Consider the following 27,882-nt stretch of genomic DNA (forward strand, 5'->3'; position numbering starts at 1 on the left):
ATTTATTCGACGACAAATCAAACAAGATCCAAAAATTAGTTCTGTAAAAGGTTCTATAGATTTAGAAAAACGATTTGTTAACAATGAAGTTAAAAGTTAACTATAAAGTTTTTAGAAGAGTCATTTAGGACACATGGATACAGAGGGTGATCGCCAACAAGAAAATTCTTTGTCAACGCGGAAAATACACCTGGCATTCGAAAAATATAAAATAAGCAAAGTTTATTATATTGGAACAACGTTATATTTGCAGAAAAGTCAAAATGGAATATATCTGGGTGACAAAAGCCGAATTAAGAGCTGAATTTAAAAAATCTATTGCCTCCTATTACACGTGGGGGGTAGAGGAATAAACGTTTGGTGATGTTTCGCTGTTTTTGGAACAGGAAATTTAATGTTTGTCGAAAATAATATGGATTAGTATAAATACATAAATTTTCTTAATAAACCTGAAAGCATTTGCAAGAAAACTTGGAATGCAAACTACATTCAAGTTTTATCAAGATAACGATCCTCAACCCACAGCCCTAATTAACAGACTGATGTCCTTAAGTTACCATAACTCCGGTATATTCTCCAAACTTAATCCTATCGAATGCCATAGTGAATTGAAAGAAAGGATAACAGAATTTCTTCGAAAGTTCTACTAAAAGCAAGTCTCATGTAGGTTAGGTTATTTAATTACGGCAAAGCCTCGAGGGCTATCTGCCTGAGGAGAGGGATGCCTTCGTGGAAGACTTTCTACAATTCTCATGTAGGAATGGGACAAATCAAACATTCTTACAAGAAAAAAAAAAAAAAAAAAACTATTTGACTGCACGCCAAAGCGCATGAAAAGCACAATTTTAGTTAAAAGATATCCAGAGAAATATTGATATCCCGTTATTTTCCTGTTTTTATTAAATATAAACTGGTTACATAAAGTGCCCGAAAACTTCTGTGATTTCATTTTCAAAGTTTTTTTAATATTTTTTTAACCAAAAACGTTTTGAATAACTTCTTTTAAAACAAGCAGGTTTTAAAATAGATGATCAATAGTATATATGAAAGAAAAATAAAGTTTTTTTGCTAATATTTATAAACTGGTATTTGAAAATAAAATTATGTCCAAGAACAAACAAGAGCCACTTCTGTATGTTGTTTGTGGAGAGAAAACATTAAAAACCTTTACTCATTTTAATTAAATTTGTTTCACAAGAAATAATCCGGAATGAAAACCAGCTTGAGCACTACTGAAACAAAAAGGCTATTTTACTTATATTTGGGTAAACAGTCCCAGAAAGTTTAAAGCGTCATAGGAATTCACAAGGCAAGAAATTGCTATCATAACCTTCATACTCCAGTCTAAGGCCTGAACAAATGATTTTTTAAGTTACTTTTAGAAGCAGACCTGAATTCTTTTACATGCTTTAACATTTTTACGTTTTGCCACACAAAGGACACACTTTGGTAACAGCCACATTTTACGACGTCTAGTCTCATGCTTTGTCTTGGAAATACTACATCAATGGATATATTATCTCCAGTGTGTTTAGGACTGCCTAGTCGCAGCTAAAATCCTGAAATATTTTCACGCAGAAAGTTGTCATCGCTGAAATCAAATCGTATACTAAAAACAAAAACGAAGATCTGAGCGCCGTTAAAACCCTGAAGCACCTTTAAATAGCTGTTATCACGGCAAAACTGAGTAGAAAATTTCGATTCGAACAATGCAATGCTCTAATTTATTACAAAGAAAATAACTTTTAACGATATAAATAGTAAACGAATGAAGAAATTCAACGTAAAAATTAGTACAAATAAACATAAAATTTTCTGCAGTTTTGTCAGAACTCAGATCTACACTATCAAAGCATAGTTAGTTGATTAACAACTTGACTGCAATTAATGACCCCAAAAAAAAAATCTGAAATGTTTCAGATTTTAAATTACGTCCAAAGGGGCGTTTTTTAACATTTTGTGTGTTACCTTTCTTTATTAAATATCATGTTCCTCGCACTTAAACCATAAGATCCAGTGCAACAGCAATATCGCAAAATAGTTTTAAAACGAGCATATCTTTAGAATTTCCGATGCAGAGACTCACGCGCTGGAGATAAAAATGTTTTTTCTGTACAACGTTGCCATTGCTCGCTTTGAAATCCTTGAGTTTGTTAATCAAAAATTCGTCAAAGTTTTAAAAAATAGGAAATCGATCATAAAACAAATTTCAAATTTCAAATTTGGTCTTCCACATGCTCATATTCGTTGGAGGATTACGTTATTCAAAATTCGATGACTCTATGTACCGTTGTTTTATCACAATACGAGAAATATACATACATTTATGCAGATTTTTCATTATTTAATTTCTTCAAATATAATGCAGGACTCTAACATTTTGTGGCAACAGTTTGAAAAGTGAACCGACATTTATGAGTCCGACGCAAAATGCCAAAACGAAACTAATAGTCCTTCGGGATTCAAATCCCTTTGGACTTTAAAAAAAAAAAAAAAAAAAAAGAATGAACGTCTACTGAGAATCTGCCTAACAAAATATTAAAAATATTTCTATATTATAAAGTGCCCGATAAATATTCCCTGTTAGTGATGAAAATCAGCCAATGCGCAGCTAACTGTCGTCATTTCTTTGAAATTGATATGTTTCTCCTCCCATCATTTAAACATGTTTTATTAATTGATTTGAAAGATACATTTGGCGAAAGTTTTTCTTTTAGATCAAGGATTCCCAACCTTTTTCTTGCATCGACCCCTCTGTTAAAGCAATGGTTTTCTTCATCGACTCCCCTTATAGTTTTCTCTATAATATACAGCATGCAAAATAAGCATAATACAAATAATTTCACATAAATAAATTAAAGATAACAATTAAATTGAAAATATCAACAAATGTTTTGAAAAAATTATTTATTAGATTTACGTTTCATTATTTTTGGTATTATGATTATTTTTAATTTGGCAAATATAAACAGATTTTCAGAAACAAAATCACAGACTTTAAATTGCTCAAAAGTTATATTTTAATGAACGGATGTACCGATTCAGTTTTTTAACAGTTGGCATAAAATTGCTTAATTTAATTTTTAAATCACTTCGTTTAAAAATACTCAACCTGTTTCTTGTGGTCCATTCCAGTTCAGTGTTCTTAATATTTTTTTGACTGTGTTTTCTTGTGTTCTTGCATTTTACTCTTTTTTACTTCCCTTATTGCATAAAAAATTATATATTTAAAAAAAATATATTAAATAATTTTAGTTTATTTTCCCCTTACATTTATTATTTTTGTATGATTTCTTCTTTACTTTTATTTTTTTATCTTTCTTGATTTAGCTTTATATCAATAAACAATTAATTATCAATTTTATTAATAAATTTTTGTAATCAATGGGATCTGTTGCCTATGCATATTCGGCTATTTCCCAATCGCATATGGCCATTTTTCAATACCGCATTCCCAAAAAGCATATTTACCAATAAAATTTCAATTAAAGAATTTGGGCAAATATTGCATTTCTGGTATAAGAGAGATCCGTGTTAATACACTTAATTTCTAGCATTTCAGTACAAATGCTTATTCAGAAAGTGTGTTTTGAGCTGTTTGAATTTATTTGCCAAAGCGAACGGCAAATAATAAGATTCTTAAACGCACATGCGAACCGGAAAAAGGCGGAGATATCCTTGACATACGAAATGTCAAAGTAGGAAGATGGAAATGTTTTTCAAAGTAACAAACGCTGAGTTATGCACATATAAGGTTCATAAAATATTACTAACCAAAATTTAAGAAAGGATTAAATGCGCATTTTCCCTAAAACTTGTCAGAAACACATTATTATTATTAAGAAGCTTCGTGTACCATATGTGCAAAAAAATAAAAATAAGAAATTTAGTAAGGTCGTTTAAAAAGTCTAGTTGAACAGACGCTAGCCCAAACTGGTTAACATTACAGAAAATTTCAAGATAAATTCTTCTAAAATCAAAAAATCTTCCACTAGTAGTATATTTTTACCCTTAATGTTGTATATGTCTGGGAATTAGAAAACATCGAGGCCTTTTCACACTAGAATAAACACAAGCAATTAATTGGCTTAATCCAAAGTTAAAATATAATCTGTATAATATCTATAAGAGGGAAATGTTTAACGTTATTCTAAAAGGATATAAAAATAGTAAGATAAATGGAAGGTCAGGTTTATTTGAAATTCAGATATGACAAACTTGAAAGTCTAGACCTTTTTTAATGCAAATATTTCCAGTTGGAAAACAAAATCAATAAAAATAAGACGTTAAAATTTCAATTCTTTTCCTTTATTTAGATTAATTTCTTCAAGGTTTCAGATGAACAGACAACACTTCTCAGATAATCAGACGTGGTTTCAAAGTTTCAAATTAAAAAAACAAAAGTAATTAAATAACTTTGCTCAGATAACTGAAATTAACATACAGTAAACTTGTATTTAATTAACATATTAACAAGGCCCAAATAAAATTATTACAACTCGGAAATATAAGTTACATGCATGTGAAATACATAATAAAGAAATATACGCAATGATTTGTAATTAATCTAAGACACAGAAACAGACATATACTCACAAAGGTACATTACAATACTTAGGAAACTTTTCGCGCAGCTCCCAATGCACGTACTGTGAATGATTGTAAGTGCATTAGAGATACAATGCATATTAAAAATGAAATAATATAAGAGATTAAAGAAATTACAGAATATAAGATTGTATATTATGCTGGAAAAGGTTATCTGGAATTTATAGAAATCTGGAATTATTTTTTTTACCTTAAAACTACATCAAAATCTAAAAAATCTTGACATTCCGTATAATACTATTTTAGTTCAACGAACAGTTCCTATTATTCATTTAAACAAAAACATTTTTAATTTTATCATTTTATTGCATTAAAATTTTAATCAAGAACGTTATTCATATGTACCCAGGAAAAATTCTAAGTAACTGAGTACATATTCTAAAACGTATTACCACCAAATACCGTATTTACTTGCGTATTTTTCCTCTTTTGTTTTCAGCATCAGGATGATGATAGTACTAGATTTCATTTATATCATCGAATTTCGTCAGCAGATACTTCCGTTGGAGCCTACGTAAAACTAAATGGCCCCTAACCTAAATTCTGATTAAAAGTTGCTCTAACTGTTTAACATATTCATCAGCAATGTTAATTCTGAGATCTGAATGTATCATTACGCACTAAAAATGCAAATTTCATTTGTTAAAATTTCTCACAACATCATTAATTCATTATAACTGCTCTAGAATTTTTCAATTCCAGTTTTCACAATTGGAATTGAAAACACTGTTTTAATTGACAGCCCAGCAGTCTGTTCTAGAAAGCAACAAAACTCTACATCAGCGCTGTGTTCACACAGGCTAAAGGAACGTTCTCGGAAAGGTTCGAAGTTAGTCACTTTAATACGTCCAAGCGTAGCTTACATCATCCTTACCTTATGAGCTGCATGAATGTGTAGATGACAAAAGAAAAGTAAAGGCGGATGAACTTTCTTTTCTGAGAGAGCAGAACCAATTCATGGATTCCATTCCTTCTAACGCTTGCGCAAGAATTGCATCACTTTTTGAAACCGCGACAATAACTTTAAAAATGCACCATACATCTTCAATCTTTTATTTAAATCATCTGGAAGAACATGGAATGTTAAAGCTGAATTCTCTCACCTATCTGAACACCATTTCAAAAAAGAATTGAAATTATGATTTTTTTGCGATAATTGTATGATATTCCACTAGATGATTTAACCAATACGTTTGCTCTTTTTAAAATTTTGTAAATATTGAAAAAAAAATCTCTCTCTATGTAAATGTACTAAGTAGTTTTATTTTTACTTCTATATATGAAGTAAAGGTGTAATTACGAAAGATTCCGGGTATCATATATCCGTTTTGATCACTATCGAATACAATTTAACGATATAGCTAACCAGTCAAACTATTAATTAATTTTATAATTGTTAAAATTGAAATAATTACAATAATTAATTTATACATTAAATGTCATCAATTAAGCAATAAATAAAATAAAATAATAAATAAATAAATGCGCAAATATATTTCCGCTCTTCTAATTAGTATTCTGTTTACATTCATTCTTTGATATAATGGGATAATGAAGTCATCTCAAGAATTCTCAATGAGAGAACTTTATTCTTTTCATTTTTGTCATATTTAATATTCAGGCGACTTCTAGCTATGAACTGAACGAGTTTATGATAAAAAAATGATAAAGAAAAATATAATTTGAATGAATACAATTTATTACCCTAAACATAAAAATTTTACACCAAAATAAATAAATAAATCCAAAAACAAAACACTGTAATTTGAACATGTCATAGTTGATAATTTAACGATTACGATGACTGAAAGGTTATTTATGCGTATCAAAGCACAACCGCCATATGAAAACCTGGAGACTCCTCTATATATATATGAAGAAGTGGACATATGAAAAACTGAATAGTACTTTATAAACAAGAATACAAACTAATCTTAGTACTCAACACAGTGGCTAGATGTTTCGATTATCGAAAAAACAAATTATTCGACAGGGATATTGCCTCAGGCACCATTCTAATCGCACTTGTCTGATAATGATTGCACCATTCTAATCATAAGTATACTCTGTGTAAAATTAAGAGAATGTGCACATTATATTGAATTTCTGAAAACTATTGGGAAGACCCTTAATGAAATTTGGTATGAATATACATTTATAACATAGAAAGAGATGCACTATTCAAAAGTCATTTTATGTATGCAGGATTATCAGTAATGCTCATAGGGCAGGGTTGCACAAAATCCACATTATGATATCGAATTGAAAATGAGTCTAATATGGTGTATGGTCTCCTCTCACAACTAAACAGGTCAACGGTATACTGGACAGAAGGCAACTGAGAAGTCCCTGTGGCAGTCGATCCCACTCCTGTAGCAAGGCAGTTTTCAAGTCAGGCATGGTTCTCGAAGGGGGACAGCAAGATGAAATTGCCCTCCCAACAGCGTCCCAGTCATGTTCTGTAAAGTTGAGGTCAGGAGATTTGGCTGGCCAATCCATATGGTCACTTTCCAGGTAATCGTAGAATAGCCAAGCCTCATCAGTACGAGGGTTGTAGTCTGTTTACATGAACACAAAAACATCTGCCCTCCTGAAAAGTCGAAGCAGTCAGGTAGCTTTTTCATACAAATGCAAGGGTATGCAGCTATCCAACATAATGCCTGCCCAAAACCATTAGACTTCCACTTACCGTAAATGATTGTTTTCCTTGATGAGGGAGGGATGATATCAAGATGCTTCACTGAAGTCTGGTCCAAGGCACATGTTGCCTGCAATATGCTAAATGTGCTCTTTCGTATGATGCAGTGAGCGGGGGCGCAATCAGCGGGTCTTTTGGCATATAGCCCTATATCACGAAGCTTTCGGGCAACTGTAGACCATGAAATTCAATTTCAAGTAGTATGATACCGTTCATATGAGAGCTGTGAAGCTGCAGCAGCTCTGTGTCGTCGGGCTGAAAGTGCCAAATAACGATCATCATTCGTCGTTCAGGATCTTGGTCGCCTTTGTCCAGATCTTCTAAATATGGATCCAGTGTTCTGAAATTGTTTCCACAAATTGTGACGACACTGAGCGTTACATTGAGCTCTATTGCCACCTGTGCTTGCGACTGGTCTGCCTCCAGTCTACCGACAACTCTCCACCTCATTCCGTCATCCATACAGTTCCGCAGACACGCACATGTAATCTTATGTATTAGATTCTGAATATTTGCATAATTCTTCGGTGGCATAATTACAATCTTTGGTTCAATACGTTTCGTAAACACAGACATAATTTGCAAATTCTCTTAATTTTGCACATGAGTGTAGAAACCGGGAACAGTTCAATTAAAACAACAAACAGTAAGAAACACACACACAAAAGAAAAGGAATATTATCGATAGGATCGAACAAAATGACTCCTTTTTAATCAAAAACCTTTTTCTAAACTGTGTATCTTTAAAAAATTCTGTAGTCCCCCTTCTCCAAATACTGTTATACTTTTAAAATATTCCTATGCAAACTTTTGAATAATATCTGATTTTTCATTTACACTTTTCAATAGCTTAGTTTTCAATTAATTTTTCTCTGACGTTCAGTAGCTATTAATTAAAGACACTATTCTCACAGTTGACACTTTACTGCAATAGAAAGAATATACGCATCCATCAATTATTCTTAAAATCTCACCAGAAAATGGACTTGTATGCCAATTCTTAAGTAACTCAGAATCGCCCTGAAATTATACAATAATTTTACTTAAAAATATTAATAAATAAGTTTTTAACGCATTTGGTAACATAGTTTAAATTTTATATTGTAGTTGGCCTGTGACATGGAAATTTTAAGAGATTAACAACATTATGAATGAAGATCACTGAATTCAGATGAGGACCACTGCACTGAATTCAAAACATTATGTCACTTTAGCGAAAAGATAGTATTTGTTAAAGAATTTTGGCAACGCATGGGGTTTAGGGATTAAATATCCAGATTTAGCCAAGACCTACTTTTACTACAAAGCATTTTACTTAGTCGTTAGGATTTATTTAAGATAAAATATAGCATTTCTGAGTTTCGAAATTTTGGTATGCTGATGACATTGCTTTGTTCTCACAATAGTGTGATATCACGGGTTCAATCACATTTTTCTCTCTGATTTCTTAGTACTCATATTCAAACGTAAAACTATGCACAGCTGGCGTTAAAGTACATATTTGGGGCTGACAGATTATGTGGCAATGCGAATCAATTCGTGACAGCGAATCTGAAATACTTTAAAATAAATGTTGTAAGAATAAAGTAATCTGACAAGGAATGAGATACTGTCGTGAAAAATAGCCGTTTTAAATTGATACATGAGCTTCTGAATATAACTTTGATACGTCTAAACAGAGATTTCCAATCTTTTTTCCTGCATCGACCCCTTTTAAAGGAATGGTTTTCTTCACCGAACCCTTTCATTTTTCTCTATAAATGCAACACAATCGTAATACAAATAACTGCACATAAATAACTTAATGACAATTAGATTAAGAATATGAACAAAGGTTTTGAAAAAAAAATGGTTTATTAGATTTATCTTTAATCATTTTGTATTATTATTTTTAATTTTACACATGTAAACAAGATTTCAAAAACAAAATCACAGATTCTAATAGAACAAAAGTTTGATTTTAATTATGTGACGGCTTAACTTGACGTGCTGATGCAATTTTTAAAAATATTTGGCATAAAATTGCTTAATTTAATTTTTAAATCACCTCTTTCAAAACTGTTTAGCCCGTTTCTTGTTTTCCACTCTAGTTTTCCTTTCTTCATAAATTTTTTTTCGGGGGTGGGGTGCGGGAGAGTGTGCGTGTTTCTTGCATTTTACTTTTTTAAACTGCACTTATTACATAAAAATTTATATATTCAAAAACATATTTTTGGTGTATTTTTTTAATATTTATATTGTATGATTTTTTCCTTATTACATGTCAAAGCATTATCTCAATAAAGAATTAATTACCAATTTTATTAATAATTTTTTTGTTTGTTTTTTGTAATCTATAAAATCTTGACCATGCTAATCAACTGCTGGTGCATATTCGGTTATCGACCCCTTGATCATCACAGACCTCCTTTAAAATTTCAACGACCCCTGACGGTACATGAGAATAAACTGATTTTATTTGCTCTGAATTTTTTTTCCTTTAAAAAAAAAAAAAAAAAAAAAAAAAAAAAACTTTGGCACTTAAACGTTTAGCAATCAAAACAATTAACACTTCTGTACTTTAAAGAGTCGTTAACACTTTTCTGCACATTTATAAAAATTTCTCTTCTAGAATTTAAAGCATTAAGATTTATTTGAACAGGTCGTTGCAAAGAATAACTTAATTAAGTCCTATTGAGCCACGCGCGGCTCAGTAAGTGCGAACGAGTTGGCTGCTGGGCGTTTTCGTGGTTTTCCCCATGTGTAACGCGTATACGAGCCAGTTTCCCTTAAAAATCCCCCACGAGGCATCCCTTCTTCTGGCGTGACTGTGTGCGACGCCGTAATTAAAAAAAAAGGGGGGGGGAGTGAAGACCTATTTCACTTCGGCACTAAGGATGAATAGTGGACGTTTCTTCGGAAATGGCGTTTTTACGGCATCAGACCCATTTGGAAACTGTAACATCTATATAGTTTTAGCACAGGAAGAATGCATTATTTTTTTTACAGGGCGAATTTCGTGTCCTAGACCCTCCCTCTCCATCGATGGCCCATATACGGTTTTATGATCTGTATATTGTTTTTCTGAGAATTAATCACTACCAGAATCGTTTAGTTTTAATTTGCTTTAGGAGTTAAACTTGAATATGAATATGCAGATTAAATGCAAGCCTTTCTTTTTCCTTCTCCTCCTTTTTATGCAAACAATTTTTTTAAATTTTTATTTATTTTATTTTTAGCAGTAAAATCTATTTTAAATGATAAACTGGTCTCTGAAGTTTTCCGATTCATAGTTTTCCCTATGTAAAAAGATGGTTGCATATAAAAATTCAACAATCTAGGCTGAAGGAAAAGAACCAGATATGGGTATTTTCCTATTTATTTTCTAGTAATGGAAGATTAAAGACTAGTACAACAGTACAACATTCCGGAGATTTCTTCAGAAAAAAAGGTTTTCAACTGACATATTTGCTGTTACAGCCTGTTTCGCGACATTTTAAGCAAATTTATAAAACATTAAAAAAAAAAAGTAACTTCAAAAATTTAACTTTAGAATATTTTCATTTAGAATATTAGAGAGAATATTTTCATGTATATTTTTGGTATGGAATTTCACATGCATAGCTAAAAAACAGCAATGTAAACAGAAGAAACAAACGCAATAGCGTAATTTGGCAGTGTTTGCATCATAAATTTATGTTAATATACCGGGCTAAAAAAGACTTTATTTTGGAGAAAAGCAATCAAGAATAATTGCGAGAAAATTATACAAAACACGAAAACGAAGATAACAAACAGATAATGATCCGATGTAGCTTAAATTCGTAAAATAAGAGTAAATTAAAACTAATCTTGAGTACTAATATGAAACAAAGCTAATATTTTAGTAAATTAGATTGTGTAAAATAATAAGATTTCAATAAATTAATGTGCTTATAAAATAGTATTCATTATATTAGCGTACCGAAACATGAAACCTATAAATTTTAATACTTCATAATTTGCATTCATTTGTTTTGATTAATATATTAGCAGCCGTTTACTTTATTGTACCAAACATAATTAAGTTCGAAATTACTAATAACAGATCCTGACTAACTAATGCGATCTCCCAGAAGATATAATGTTACATGTAAAACACTTGCAAGATTTTAATTTTCACTTTCTGGGTACAGAACATTTGAATGTGCCAGCAAGGCTTATAGAACCGCTGAACAGAAATACATTTTATCTTGATATCATGTTGCACTGAAGGAAGATATCCAAGCTTAAATCTTATTTAAAATATATGGGTAAGTTGTTTTGAAATTTAAGTCATCTGAGAGAAATATTCCAAAACAAAAGTTGTTACTGAATCGGCATTACTGGCTTTTCCTTCTTCTAAACTAGTCAAAACAGACTTTGATCAAGTCAATAATTTAATACTGGAAAAATGAAACAGGCTGATTATTTTTCAACGAGATGATTTAAAGCAATTTTATGGCAAATATTAAAAAAATATTTCTTTTATCTCATGAATCTCGCAAGAAATCATTTTTTTTTTGTGCGTGTGTATGTTTTATTTTGTATTTTACTGTTTTTTATTTATTTTGTTTTTACTTAGTTCTTTTATAGGGGGTTCCTACAAACGAATTGTTATTTTTTACATAGTCAGTGAGGGAAGTTAAAAAAAACGGCATATAAACTATGCAAAGTTGGCAGCATTTCCCTAGCAATAATTTCTAATAGCTAAAATATAGCGAAAAATAGCTTCAAAACTATTGCAAATTTTCTTTTACTGTTCCTCAGAAGCAGATTAAAATATTTAAATCCGTTAAGTATACATTTTTTTTTTTTTTAACTGACAGATCTTCACCAGCAACTTTAAACAAAAGTTTAAATATGAAATACCACATTATAAACTAACATTATTTAAGTTTTCAGGATAATAAATGTTATATTAAAATACTATATACACACATGAAAATTGCCAATACAATGAAATTTTTTGCACTATCAGCTGTCTCGGGTTTTTCTCCGACAGAATATAGCTGTTACCAATAAACAAAAACAAACATAACTAAGCGGCCGCAAAATTTATTACCTGTTGCAACACACATCAAGAAAGAAATTGTCAATGCCAGGAAAGTGCACATGGTTCATGCTACTAATCCTCAAACGGTATCCATGACAGCCAGCGTAGAACACATTCGCGCTGATTCACAATCTATACTACATTCTTTAATCTTTGCGTGAGTGCAATCTGCGTCGGTGGGTGCGGTTAGTGCGCATGCGTAAAAGAGGCCTTTCCTCCCTTTGCTGCCACCGGCAGAGGCGAAAAAGAGGGTTGCGAGAAATACTCGTAATAGCTAAATGCGAGAGAGAAAAAAAAGACCGACGGACAAGTAACATCACAAATAAAAAAAAATGATGCAATGAAAATACCAACGAAAACGAAGAAGTGGCCTTGAAGCCATAGAAAAACCGGTTTTGCCTAGTTTTTTAGTAATAGTGAAGTCGGTCGAATATAGACAAAGAAAGGCACGTCCTGTAGAAAACGTTCCATTTTAGTAAAGTTGAGAGGAACTTTTTGAAAAGAACAGAAGTGATAAAACAACTTATGAAAAGTGAAAGCGACATGACATCATTGATATGCAGTACGATTGCCCATTTTTTAATATCCGCAACTTGTTTGCGCCTTATCACGTGCTTATCGTACTGCTCGAAGCGGAACCGAAACAAGTAAACGCGAGAAAGCCAATGAGGCTGTCATTTAAATTCTGCAACGTATCGCTTTTGCCGCATGCTCATAGAAGTTAAACAGATTTTCCGACAGCGTGCACTTCGATTTTGAAGTCTTGCGGAATTATGTACAAAAAATACATTTTTATAAATAATTTTGATAGAGTTTCGCATATTGCATATCTCCAATGGAGAATACTTCAGAAGTCTTCCAATAACAGAAAGCTTATTTCATCAATAAAATTACCCCTATTTTTAATAAATTAATACAAGTAGAACATACAAGTAACTATTTTTTAATTTGTAGTACCATTAAAACCAGGAGGTGGGATTGTAGGATTCTGCTATGTTCGTAAACTTGTGTTAATGTCCTGCAGATCATCCTACTAGAATGAAAGCGATTTATTGCTGTTGTCTGAAGCAAAGGCAAGTCGTAAGATGGTTAGAATAATCTTAATTAACTCTTTAATTAACTCTTTAAATAAACAGAAAGCACTTCTTGCGCTACAGATGAACCACCGCAACTTGCGGGTATTTACAGTAACATAAGTTGAATTTAAATTCAAATGTAGGTAACGTAGTTTGAGACTGCACATAAAATAGACTACTTAAGTTGGCTCAAGATAATTAGAGGCGCGTATTTTAAACGTTGTAGTTAGCAAGACACTAAAGCCGGAAATAAACTTAAACAGAGTTGGCGATAATAAGTGACACCAAGACGAAGCTGCCAGAAGCTGTAATTTAAAAATTCAAACCCTCAGCTTAACAACTAATTTGCATTCTCGTGAGAAGTTCTAGTAAAGGTAAAATCATAATAACTTGTTATTTCAACAATTCTTATCCTTTTCAGAAATGATCGTTCACTACTTTCTAATACTTGTTGCCCACTTTTCTTCATTTGGGAATAATTTTATCTCTTTCACTATTGTTAAAAATAACTTTTCTAACTGTGCTTTTAGATTACTTTTAGTAACGAGGTGTAATTGAAATAGCTTTCGTTAACATTCTAAAAAACTTTGCAGATAGATTAAATTTGTTAAATTTTCTCTTATTCTGCTAGCACAGTTTTATTTTTAGAAGAAAAATAAAAACGTAAAATTTTTCAATTTTATTCATAATAAATTTTAGTCAAGAATAAAATTTCGATGAAAATTAGGTAAAATTCGCATCAATATCGCTATTTTAATAATTTATTTATTTTACTAGAGCATATAAATCCACTTAATTGAATCACTTATTATTGTTTGCTAAGTTATTTCTCGTTACAAGCTCCATGTTGAACTAACGTTAATCATGATTTTTGTGACTTTGGAGAAGCAAACTTATTTTTAAAAATTTAGATAATTAAGTTACTCTTTTTCAAAAAGGTATTGCACTCTACAATGTCTTGCTATTACTGCACTACATCATCATTTGAGTTAATGTCATTATTCTAATAGACAAGCAGCTGTACTAAAAGTGTCTGTAAAGCGTAAAACCCCAGTATCTCAGTAGTTTCATTTAAGGCATTATTTCATTATTTTCCCAAACTATTAGTTTTTAGTTATCACAAAAAAAAATTATAAAGATTTTAACGTTGTAATCAGACATCTCATGATTTAAAGCAATTTTTTATTTAAATCAATCAGACTAAAAAGAAGAAATAACAGAACAGCATTTATTGCTGTTGCATTTAAAAAGAGCATTTATTGCTTTTAAACCCCTTAGTTTGTTATGTTTTAGCAGACAGATTTATTTCAGGCAGTGGGAACAACTTGCTTTTAAAGTTCAGAGTTTGTTAAATAAAATTGAAAGACTAATAACTCACATTTTGCCAAATGACAATAGTCTCCCGCGTTAGAGCTTAAAATGTTTTATTTCGAACAGCGCTGCCATTACTCGCTTTCAAAGCATTATTGATAAAAAAATCATTAAACTTGCACAAAATGTGAAATAAATAAAAATTAAATTCGAAATGCAAAATTTTGGGTTCGAGGTGCTCATCTTCGGGCGGAGAACTACGTATGTTCAAAATTTGGTAGATCTAGGTGTCGCCTTTTATCTGCAGTGCGAGAAACATACAGGTTCTTTTAATGGTAGACGTAAGAAAGAATTTTACTCATCCTTGAAGCAAACAGAGATTCTAACGTAATGCATTTCTAGTTATACGCATTAAGCTTCCGTTTCTCTCCCGAAACTGCTTTTATTTACATATTTAATATCATACTTTTTAATTCCGTTTATTTATTTAGGCTAGGTAATGACAGGAACGAGATCAGCGGGTAGTCTGGCTAAAGACGCAGATAAATAACACCTGCAGTTTTTGACACGTGTTCTAGATGCGAATTCTTGCGCAAATATTTTCCTTGCGTATTTTTTCGTAAAAGTGAAAGAAGAAAATGAAGGTCATTTTAGTTTTTTAAATTATGCACTGAATAATTTTATCTATGACAAGGTGTCCAAACTTTCGGAGTTTCTAGGCTTATGACCCCCCTCCCCGAAAAAAGAAGAAGAAAAGATAAAAATGTAAATGTGCCGAGGACCACACACAGAATTCAATAGTTATTAATGTTACTATTACGTCTGTTTTAGTAGCACGTGCATTTTAATTCAAAAGCTGCTTGTTCATGAACTTATCCTGCTTCATGAATATATCCTCCTTATCTCATGAACATCAAGCTTAATTTTTGAATGTCAGAAATAGTTTGAAGATGTAGCAGCATTTGCGAGAGTTATTCAAGATTGTTTGTATGATTGTTCTCATTTTACTCTTTTGTATGCTTCCACTCGGGACAAAGTTCTACTTTTAAATAAACTCAGTTTTCTATGATTTTGTTTCAGAGATGTGGCAACACGCGATTATTTTTATTAGAACTGTGTTTGTTCTAAAGATATTATGTTACGTTGTGTTTGCATTTGTGTTTGTGGAGCAAAGTAAATGTTTATGGTATTTATTGTATAGGATTTGATTTCCATCCCCCTTCACAAAGAGGTAAATATACTCGTATTATACGAGACAACAACTGATACAAAATAGAGGGATGCGTTCTAAGAACTATTAAAAACGAAATACCCCTTTTTAATGATTCTCGCCGTAACCTCATTAAATTTAGAATTTTTGCAGTATAAGATGCCTTTTGACAAAACGATTTAAATTTGTATTTTCATCTTCAAAGAAATAAATTTTCTTTTCAGAGTTGTTTTCTTATACGTTCAGACATAGTTTGGTACTGAAATATAATTTCGCAAAAATTACTCCAGTGAACGACAAAGCTAATTACTAACACATATCCAAAAAGTGTTTAAAAATGTATTTACCAAAATCACAATTACATTATTTATGCAATCTACCAAGTGAACGCTTGCAACAAAAGATACATACTGTATAAATGCTGGGATCGAATCAATTTCAAACGAATTTCGATGTGAGCAAATGCGAGTATTCCCAGAATTTATTTAATTTCTGTGTGTTAGATGCCATAGTATGCCATTTAATTTTGTATATGTGTAGAATAAAAATCGCGTTATATTATAAGAGTATTATAAGAGTTTTACGCATATTCATTAACGTGCTAGAAAGAAACCGTGTTGCGGTATCATACGAGGATTTCCGCAATTTTCTTTTCGTTTAAAGTGAAACCGAGTTACGAGGAATACCTGCTTACATGATTTTTTTAAAAAAAGGCGGCTTTAAAAAAAGCATTTGCTCATGAAGTATTGTATAAAATAATATTTTTTATTCAAGTAAGAAAACTTACAAAACTCTGTTTAAATCGACTTTCTTTGCATTGCTTTTTTAACTAATATTTTCTTACCAAGGTCACAGTTAAATCTGAAGACACTGGTAATGGAGTATGAAATACTACAGTTCATGCAAATTTTGGGTTTTCAGAAACCTTGTTATCTTTAAAACCTATTGATACAATGACAATAAAGCTCCATAATTATTTTTTATTCTTTACGAAACTCTGATTTTAAGTTCTGTTTTTCTCAAAATTTTTGAATTTCCTGGCCTAGATATTTCCGGTTTTACTTCAAATTTTTTGCCTTTCGGGGCTCAATAGAGAGGCTATCTTTGGGTGATATTCCAAATGTTTAAAAGTGGTTGAATACTTATCGCTTTCGAAACAAAATAAATTTTTGATTTTTGTGGATCTTAGTACTGTGCGTTTATAACAGTATATATGTGCAAAGCATTTTAAGCTTAGTGCTATGAGCTAAGCTCTTAAGCTATGAGAATCGCAAGAAATAAATTCATTTAAACTTGAGGTAAATTTAAAAAGCAAAAATAGATGGTATAGTTATTATTCTAATTTTCAATTATTATTTAATGTTTATAAAAACGAAAAGTAAACTTTTAAAAATGAAATTTCGAGGCATCGTTTTCTTGACAGTTGTGAAAATGATACATTTTAAGACATAAAAAATAAAAACGAAAGAAACAAAAATTAAAAAGCCGAATCAAAAATATAATGAACCTTCTGGCTATGGTTCCAGATGGGTTCTGTCTTCCGCGTAAACGATTGCCTTAGAGAGGTGATGGACGCGCTCAATACCTATTTTAATTCAGTATATGGTTAGAGATAATGGACTTTTAAGTCGATGTATACGGGAAGAAGTCGCTACGAGAAGGTTGTGCATATACAGGATAAAAAAATATAAATCAAAATTATAATTTCTTCTCGCTTAACTCCTCATTTTAATTTAGATATTTCCCCTTTCTGTTCCAAAAATAGAGACTGCATTTAAAAATTGCTATTATCTCTTCGAGAGTTCTCCCTCCCTATCTTTTTAACGCCAGGTGCTGAAAATCTAAAAGATATTCGCGTAATTTTTCTGTTCCTCAGTGCGTTCAGAGAACGAACTTCCCTAAATTTTACAATGATTTCGTTCATAAAGTGATTGTTTTCTCTTAATAACAAAGACAAACTCTCTCAAATTATCCACGAGCGTCCCGCCGAATCCTTCCCTCCTAACTGTTGAACTTAAAGCCAGCCTAATACAAGAAGGACCGATCACAGCGAAGCAATCAAGAACTGACATTCAGTCTATGATTTCTGCACATTTGCGTTCTTTAATTATTTATGGATGATTTGAGGCCTAAGTAGTAGCTGAAACAGCTATAAGAAAGGGCGAGATTCAAGTTACAGGAAAGCAGAAATGAACAGATATCATATTAGATACTGTAATGTTAATTTTACTCCGCATTCTTATTGGCATCTAAATTTCTTTTAAAGAACTAAAATTGGGATAGTTATCAGTAGTTTATCCAAGACTGCTTTTCATTTGATATCTTCTCACTGTAACCGCATCGTTCGGAAATTAAATTATTGGCATAATTTTTACTTCTCGATTTTTAGACTATAAAAGAACTTCTAACTAAAAAAAAGGGGGGGCGATACGCAAGAAATACGGTAATAGCCGTTATCATATAACTTTTATATAACCTTGGTGACATTAGATGGTTCTACGAAATCCAACTCTAGCCAACAATAGTTAGACACAGTTATTTGCTAACCAAACAAAATGATATCTAAATCGAAACTAATTCCCTCGGATTTTAGAAAATATAACTAAGACAATACGATAGTGGGAACTAAGAAAATGAACTTAGCTAATGTGTCTTGAATACATCGCACTTCATTCCTGCTTCTCCTGTTAACAAGGCCTGCAAATGTTTTCTCTTTTCAAAAAATGCAAAATGTCTTAAGATCGCTTAGTGCAGTCATTTTATTTATACTGGCCTACTAAAATGCTTGGTGAAATAAATAAAAAGGAATCTTTAAATCTACCTCTACTAGAATATTATTCTTCAATATGTATCCTCAAAGTTACATATTTTCAACAAACGCAGCTTAATGTGATCGCGGTTAATGTCATCTTTCGGATACCTTCCAGACTGCAGAAGTTCTACCCATATGTATACGAACATATGGAAAATACACCGCTTATTATGATAAAAATTCGGTTAATGTGATCAAAATGTTAGAGAATGAATTTTTCAAACCGAAAGAGATTCTCCAAATAAGGTCAAAATAAATTTGAAAAATTGCCACTTGACTGAAAAATGCAATCAAGTAAAAGATAAGTCACCAACTGATTAATTTTTTTAGACATCCATTTAAAATGAAACAAAAAAGCAGACTTTTTATTCATTTTTAGAGATTTTTAATAACTGTTTATTTCTAGAGCTCTCTTCTTCAGACAGAAGATGATGACAGAAGATATCTCTCAGGTGCTTTCTGAAACAAATTCAAGAGCGTTATATAATAAACTTTCTGAAGAACGCAAAGATGAAATTAATGAATTTCTTATAAATATGGATCTAATCTAAGATTAGGGATGAAGCATTGGCAAAATAATTTCTGGAATTGTTGAACAATTGTTTGAAAAATGTGTAAGTGAATTTTTCGAATAAAGACATGGTGAACAGTTCATAAATAAACTTTTGAACTTTCCTATTTAAAATGCTGTCAAAGGGCCTATTTGTATGTTTCCAGTTATATGAATCTGTAAAATTCTGTTTCCGATCTGAAGAATATTTTTTCTAACCGTTTAATGTTATCAAAACCGCCGTGGACAAACGTGATCATAATTATGCGGCGCCTATTGTGTATGTTTATTTAAATCCTTTTCCTCCGTAGCTTTTTCAAACTCCTTTCTCATCTGTTACATTAATTGCATGATTTGCTAAAGAAAAGAGGATGCACTTAAAAATACATTTTACGAAATTCTGCATTTATTAAAAATTTTAGCTTAAATAATTGCATTACAAACATCAAAACAAATCCTAGCCTTCAAATAATATATCATAAACAAGAAATTTAATGTAGAATAGTTTAAGTACGTTTTCCTTCAATACCACTGACTAGCAGATCACACTGTAAAGATAAGTTTGGGAAAAACTTTTTAGCTATTTTAAGACACAGCCTGGGCAACCTTGAGGCTTTATCGGCATTATTCTTTGTGAATGATTTTAAACAACGCGAAATAATAATAATAAATAATAATAAGGATTACACAATGCTAACTTGTGGTTTATGTCTAGACAATTGTGACGTAGCACACGTGAGTAAATACTATAAACTACGTCTTGGCGGTTAAGTACTGTCTTATGTTTTGGTCTGCTATGAGCTATTATATGGCGACTGTACATTTTTGTGACATGAAGAAATGTGTTTTTTCTTAACAAAGAGACAGGTAATTTTTTGACATTCAGTTATTTGTGTTTTTTCATCAGTATTATACAGCTCCTGCGGTGTAGTGTCCTGAAGCTCTAAACGTGAAAGAAAACGTCGTTTAACAATAATAAAACTACAAGCATACTATTTATATTTTTTTAATATTAAACATATGAACCATAAACTTCACTTTTCGTATTATATATCACCTTACTATTGGGTCAGTCCATTTTCGTGAGCATTTTTTGGTAAATTTTTAAATAATATAAAAAAACACAATTTAACATTTTAATCAATTATATATTTTCTTCCATTATCTACAATGTCTCGCCATCTTACAGGCAACTTTTTTATGCCATTGCTGTAGAAAGACTCTAGTTTTGATGCCAAAAAAACTTGAAAGTTTATTGTGTACATCCTGTTTAGAATTTAATTTTTTTTCCAGAAAAAATTTTTGTAAGGCACGAAATAAGTGAAAATCACTTGGGGCAATATCTGGGGAGTAAGCAGGATGTGGCAAAAGCTCCCAATTAAATTCACGCATTTTTTGCAGCGTTGTTCGAGCCGTATGCGGTCTAGCGTTTATCATGATGAAACAACACTTTCTTCATATTCACCCATCGTGGGCGTTTTTTGATCAATTCCGAGTTTAGACTGCAAAGTTGTTCACTATAAACTTCTGAATGAATCGTTTGATTTGGTTCTAACAGTTCAAAACGTCCTGAACGGGGTTCATCATCCATGCTGCTTTTTCCAACTTTTAATTTAGGGCCCACCAGCGGCCGAGCGGTAAAGTCGCTGAACACTGGTAGTTCGGTCCGAGGTTCGAATCCCGCGAACGGGCTGGCTGCATGGGCGTTTTCATGGTTTTCCCCATGTGTAACGTGTATACGAGCCAGTTTCCCTTAGAAAGTCCTCCACGAAAGGCATCCCTCCCCTTAGGCAGATAGCCCTTGTGTGCTTTGCCATAATTAAGTACACCAACTTTTAATTTTTTAAACCATTTCTAGGCAGTCCTTACACTAATAGTGTGTTCACCATGTTCACTATTAATTTTTATCGCTGTAAACCTGGCAGATTCACCACACGAAAATAAAAAATGTAGCACAGCACGTTTGTACTGATTATCTATATTCATCTTCTACGGGTACTAAAATGTGTTCGATATTTACGAAGGTTGGTTATGAACTGAATAATATGTTAGATGACAAGTTTCAACAGGTTCAAAATTGTATTGTTTTAGTAAATGCGTCATAGTGAATTCTACGCATACTCTTAATGCGCACGAACTTATGGACTAACCCGATATACTGCATATTAGAACATGCAATGAAAAACACAAAAAAGTAAAACAAAACAGCATTTTAAGTATCGTTTTCTCGCGCTAGGTGTTACTACTTATATCTCAGAAACACTGATCATAGTCGAACTCTTATCATATATAATTTGTTTTTAATGTATCTAACTTTATTTTTTTATTTATTTATTTTAATGGATTAATATGGGAAAAATTGAACATTAAAAATTTCAGCGGAGGAAGGAAGAAAAATTTCAGTTTACGGGAAATAACTGATCACTTTACTCTAAACAGAAGTGTTAAACTCTTAAAAATGTAAACAAATCTACATAACATATTCTACACCTTAAAAATTATGGGAAATATTTATAGAAGGTAGAATATATGGCCTCTAGCATCTGCTTAAAACAGGGGTTCCCAACCCTTTTCTTGCAACGCCCCCTTTTAAAAAAATGGTTTTCTTCATCGACTCCTCACATTTTTGTCCATAATATACAGCATACAACATAATCATAATACAAATAATTTCACGTAAATAATTTAAAGATAGCAATTAAGCTAAGAATATGAGGAAAAGGTCTGGGGGAAAATGGCTTATTAGATTTAAGTTTTGTTGTTTTTTTTTTGCATTATTAGTCTTTTTAATTTTATAAATATAAACAAGTTTTTGGAAATAAAATCAGAGAGTCTAATCGCACAAAAATTCGATTTTAATTTATGCGATGCCTGCGTTTGACGTATATATATATATATATATATTTAATATTCAGCATAAAAACTGTTTAATTTAATTCTAGTATCATCTACATCTGCTTAATTTAATTCTAGTATCATCTAACGTTTATACGATAATGATAAATTATAATCATTATCGTATAAACGTTAATGTTACGAAAATGATAAATTAAAATTTACGATAATGATAAATTAAATGTTAAATTAAATGTTACGATAATGATAAATTATCGTATAAACGTTATCATATATCATATGTATATCATATAAACGTTCAACCTGTTTCTTGTTTTACATTCTAGTTTCGCGTTCTTCGAAATATTTTTATTGTGTTTTCTTGTACTCTTCCATTTTACTTTTCTGTATTGCAATCGCTGCATAAAATAACACTAAAACTATTTTAATGCATGCACTAAAAATACACCAAAAATACACCAAAATAATTTTAGTTTATGTTTTCCTTTATATTTATTTTATGTGATTTCTTCCTTACTATATGATATAGCTTTATATCAGTAAACAATTATTTATCAATTCTATTAATTACTATGCAACTAATGGGATCTTGATTATACTAATTAACTGCCAGTGCATATTCAGCTACTGACCCCCCTCCCCAATCAACTTCTTGATAACAAGTGACTCCTTTAAAATTTCGTCGACACCGTTGCAAACCTCTGTCTTAAAGAAACGGATTTGCTTAACCCTTTCCGGCCCGCTACCTTAAAAAAAAAAAAAAAGGTAGGCAGTCTAATTATGCCTAGAGGAGTACACAAGTAAAATTTTGTGAAGATAGCACTTATCGTTTTAATTCTGTGGGTGTGCCCAAAGTGGCACACTGATTGAATAGAGCTTCGAAAAGAGTGCTGAAACGAGCATTGTTATCAATGAACTGACCGATGAAATGCGGATAAACAAAGAATACAGATTCTCATCAGTTGTCCTAGATTATCGGTAAGCCCGGTCTGGGCACACCTAGGGTTCGCCGTTTGATTTTAGGCAAGATTTCAAGGTAAAAATTTAAAACTGATACATAATAAGGAGATTAGCATACAGCCAAAAAATAACGTAGAAATTTCTTTTGAAACAATTCCTTTTATACCCTAAAAAAATCTGGAGGATTTCTTTGAAAAATGAGGGTCTTAAAAAACTAAACATGGCTAAAATATATGGACTGATTTGTGTTGAACTGCTGTCTACTACAAATAAAGAACGTTCAGAGTAACCTATAACCTATAAATCCTTTTCCATTCAATTTTTCTGTGCGTACAGAAGGAAATTTTTAGGTGTGTCCAGACCAAACACACTGTACCGCAAAGGGTGAAACTAGCATTGTTGCTGCTATAGAAAGAAAATAAAAATACGAGTATTCACGATTGTTTTCAAATTAACTGAAACTTAATTATATAGAGGAATATTATGGATAGTTATTTAGTTATATGTTTTCCGTGTGTTTATATTCTTTCATGAAGACTAAGGTTGCTTGGTGTCATGCCTATGAAAATAAAATTTTTACGGACGTACTGATGCCATTGTCTCATTTTTTGATGAAGTAAAGATAAGAATTCAAGCAATCGTAAAATACTAAAATTAATTCTTGCCCTATTATTTTGAAGAACGCTAATGACGCAGGCAATTACAGAATAATTTCGAATTTGGGAAATAAACTTAAAATTAACCAATAAAGTTAAATTAAATAATTCTGAGCTAAGCTTTTATTTTTGACACTTTGCATTCTCTTTCTCGCTTCACTACTGCTTACATCTATTTCTTGCCGATCCATCTGTATTCGAATACTTCAAAAATCTAAAAAGCACCAAAGTAGTTCAAAAACAGGTTAGCTTAGAACGCCAATTTTATCTATGTATGCCTCTAAAATGTTTGTCTTCGACGAAACCCTTTTTTTAAGGATCAAGAAATAAAATTATTCTGCTGCCCGTAATTGTAAGAGATTGCTTCCTCTTAAAAGTGTCATTATATACATGTATGTATATGTAACACAAAAATACATTAAGCAGTATTCTAACTATAAATTGTAATAGTCCATTAATTCTTCCTTTTAATTTGGGTATTCCTCCACCCTATTCTAAAAATAATAATTGTTTGTAATAAATCTCTCTAAACTGCGCCATTTCAAAATTAATAGCCACAGTGACATGACTTTTGTATAAATCTGGTGACATAAATGGTTTTGCAAAGTGAAACCCAACCAGGTAATAATAATTTTAGAGAGTTATTAGCCAATCAAAATGACATCGAAACTGAAACTAATTCATTCTGAACTAGAATTTTCTCTCGAGCACAACGCCCTTCGCTTCTGTTTCTTCTGCTAGCAAAACCGGCTAATACTTGATCATTTCAAAATATAATGGCATGGAACAGATTGCAGAAAAACTGATTTTTAGGTTGCTATTGCTGCTTACAGAAAAACTTGTTGACTGTGACATAAGGCGTTTACGAATGCATAGTATACGTAACAATAAACGATAAAGCGGAAGCACTACGGGGGGGGGAAGTGAGATTCATTCAACTGCAACAACAAAGCAAGCCAACCAAATACTCAAAAAAAATCAACAATATAAACCTCTAATCGACCTGGTAATTTCTTTTCAGAACTGCGATTAATCGTACTCTGTAGTTCCTTTATTCAGTTGCTGATATTCCGGCATTCATAAGTAAATATTAATATTCACGGAATCTAAATGCAATTATCTTCGTAATAGGAAAAAAATGATACAAGTAAAAATTACAAATACTTTGAAACGATTTTTACGGTTAATTTTCTTCTTCATAAGCAAATGGAGCTGTATAACAATAAAACAAAAAATAATAATAAAAAAAAGAAAGAAGAAAGTCAGTAAAAGAAAAAAAATCTGAAAGCTTTCAGATTTTATGTTACGCCCAAAAGGGCGTGTTTATCTTTTACACACATATATACGTTTCGAAACCGTTTGGGCTAACGCCCCTTTGAGCTAAAAATATTTAAAAACAGCATATCTTTTAAAGTTTTACAAAATATAAAATATAAAATTCGAAATTCAAAATTCAAGCTTCCAGGTGCCCATATTTGGGTGAAAGACTATGTTATTCAGAATCAATTGTCTCTAGGTACAATTGTTTTTTCACGGTGCGAGAAACATACATACATTCATGCAGATTCTTTATTTAATTCCCTTAATCATATCAGAGGGCGATAATATTTGGTGGCAACAATTTGAAAAGCGATTTAACGCTTTTAGCGATTCTACACAAAATGCCGTTTCGAGAATAACAACCCTTCTGTGCTAACAAGTTTGTACAAAAATAAAAGACAGTTATGTAACAATGAATGTTTTACGGAGTAAACGTGAAAAATAGAGAACAATAAAATTATTCAAGAAGAGATAGGTAGAAAAAAACGAAACTTTATGTTAATTTTACAATTAATTGTCATACCATTAACCACATTAAATAATGTAATAGTCATATAATTTTATGACCTTAGCATATATCTGTGAAAATAATAAAAAAATTTAAAAATAAATAAAATAAATTTTCTGAAATGTAAAATATCTTATCTTTATTTAATAATAAAACTAGGAAAAGCAAAAATCATATAAACCGTAATTAATAGTGAACTGCAGCAAATGTATAAAATATTATTATTCTTAAAATAAAGCACAAATATTATTTATTTCAACGTATTTAGTGAAAGACGTAAAAAACTGTAAAATAGAGAGAGAGAGGTACGATCAATAAAAGTAACAATTAAGTGGTGAAACCAGTAATAATTCCATTTTAATTAACACTTTTTATTTTTATTTAACAAAAATAAGAAAGTTTAAACTCATTAAAATTTTTTTGGAAGAAATGACAATTATTTAATACTATCCATGCCTGGAATAGATAAAGGATATATATATATATATATATTAAAATCTAGCCGAAATAATCATTCAGAAGTACAACCTTCATAAAATTAAACATGAAGAACATAATAATAAAATCACAGGAAAAGACAAAATAAAAATTCAACGCACCTTTAATCTTTTTAAAGGTCAGTTCTGAAACCCACATCTACACTCCTCATGCCCTTGGCAACTCTGACCAACATACCAATCCCTCACACCTCAAGGAACTGATCTCTGCTCTGAGACGTCCGTCCTCGTGTCCGCCCATTGTTCAATTTCTAGGTCCAATGAGGATCGAGAGGGGGCGGATTCATCCCCTGAATCTCCAGTGATGCGTCCAATGATGGGGTGGAGAGTGAGAGATGATGCGGTCGCGTGCCTGCTCCGGATGCTCCGTCTCGCCTCGGAGAACCAAACAATGAGACCAAGGTGGAGGCGCGACTATTTCATATTTTATTCTCTCTCCTCCATCTTTGCTTCATGCGTGAAGGCTTCTCATATTTTCCTGGTGCATTTCATATCTTACTTATGTCAAGATTTTTTTTTTTAGAAGTTATCATGAAGCTTAAAAAAAGCTTAAAAGGTACAGTGCGCTGTTTCTTTGAGTTTGTACATGCAAAAGAAAAATAAGCAGCTTGTTTATGAAGATGAATTTCCTGTTTTTGGAACCACGCATGATCAAATATAGAGGTTTTTTTTTTTTTTTTATTTTTCTTCAAACCCATACCAACTCCCCGTGCACCACAAATAATAAACAACAAAATAATAAACAACGGGCTTATAAAAGTAAGTTAATTAAAATATTATATATTACATGCATTAATAAAACAAACAAAACCAGAAAACAGCGGTTTAGACTTTACAAAAACAGATAAGCTCACTCATTATCTATGACCATCGGAAGTTGGACAGAAAAAAATTAAATGTCCCGCAACTTGAACTGCAGCAAATATACAATACACAAGGACATTTTTTTCGAACACTCACATTACATTACTTGATCTTACATTGAAACGAAACATGTAACTTGCAAATATACGGTGACCAGATAAAAACTGAGTTACTTTTAAATTAATAAAGAAGAAAGACGCAGAATGTAGTCTATGGTTATCAGGAGGAAAGAATTTTTTGATGACAAAACCTTGACCTTATAACAAAAAGGACTTCCAGTAACTTTTTAGAATATTTCTATTGATGCCGATGGGCAAATTTGAAGCATCTTTAGCTAAGAAATCAGCTTTTTTATTTGGATAAATTCCATTGACGACCACGAATATCAACGCTATTTCTATGTGAACTGACAGCTAAGAGAGTTTCGATTATTAGTTTTTCGCTGCTATTAATACTGTTCAAAAGGTTGAGAGAAGGAACAAAGTATTTGCGTAATGAAACTATCACTTTGTTCTTGGCATGTATAGCATTCTAAATTCTAGAGATTGTACTTCTGGCAAGAAATTTCGAATGACATCCTATTTTATCAATAGCAGCAGAGAGTGCAGTTTAATTTTCAGCAGTACTGCAGGTGCTGAATTCAAATATTGAGGATTACAGGATATGGAGGATGTATAAGAATTCTAAAGATGATAAACTATTAGAGCTCCTTTAGAAGGTGTTTCTGTTACCAAGACAGCATATCATTTTAATGTATCGAGGCCACTGTATCCAAACTCATATGTATATAGCTAAAAACAAGTGAAGAATTTCGCCCAGTCGGAGTAATTATGCAGGAAAGCAGCGTTAAGAAGAATTTTAACCCTCAGACAATAAAAACGACTAAAGTCAGAATTTAATACT

The 27,882-nt window shown here is 31.6% G+C and overlaps 1 protein-coding gene across 4 annotated transcripts in view; it reads right to left on the minus strand.

Annotated features, from left to right (window-relative positions):
- LOC118185934 (uncharacterized) overlaps positions 1-27,882 on the minus strand; it is a 166,755-nt gene that overhangs the window by 50,310 nt on the left and 88,563 nt on the right. The window contains exon 1 of one of the 4 annotated variants that reach the window (XM_035355909.2): positions 26,218-26,348. The exons of 2 other annotated variants lie outside the window; for them this stretch is intronic. The gene's annotated coding sequence lies outside the window, so the exon portion shown is untranslated. Of the gene's footprint in view, positions 1-12,368; positions 12,566-26,217; positions 26,349-27,882 lie in introns of those variants that run through there. One more of the 4 variants, XM_035355907.2, reaches the window with a different exon arrangement.

The sequence above is a fragment of the Stegodyphus dumicola genome, chromosome 12, assembly GCF_044657685.1.
Source record: "Stegodyphus dumicola isolate Sdum_Otavi_A_Nest chromosome 12, ASM4465768v1".
NCBI lineage: Eukaryota > Metazoa > Arthropoda > Arachnida > Araneae > Eresidae > Stegodyphus > Stegodyphus dumicola.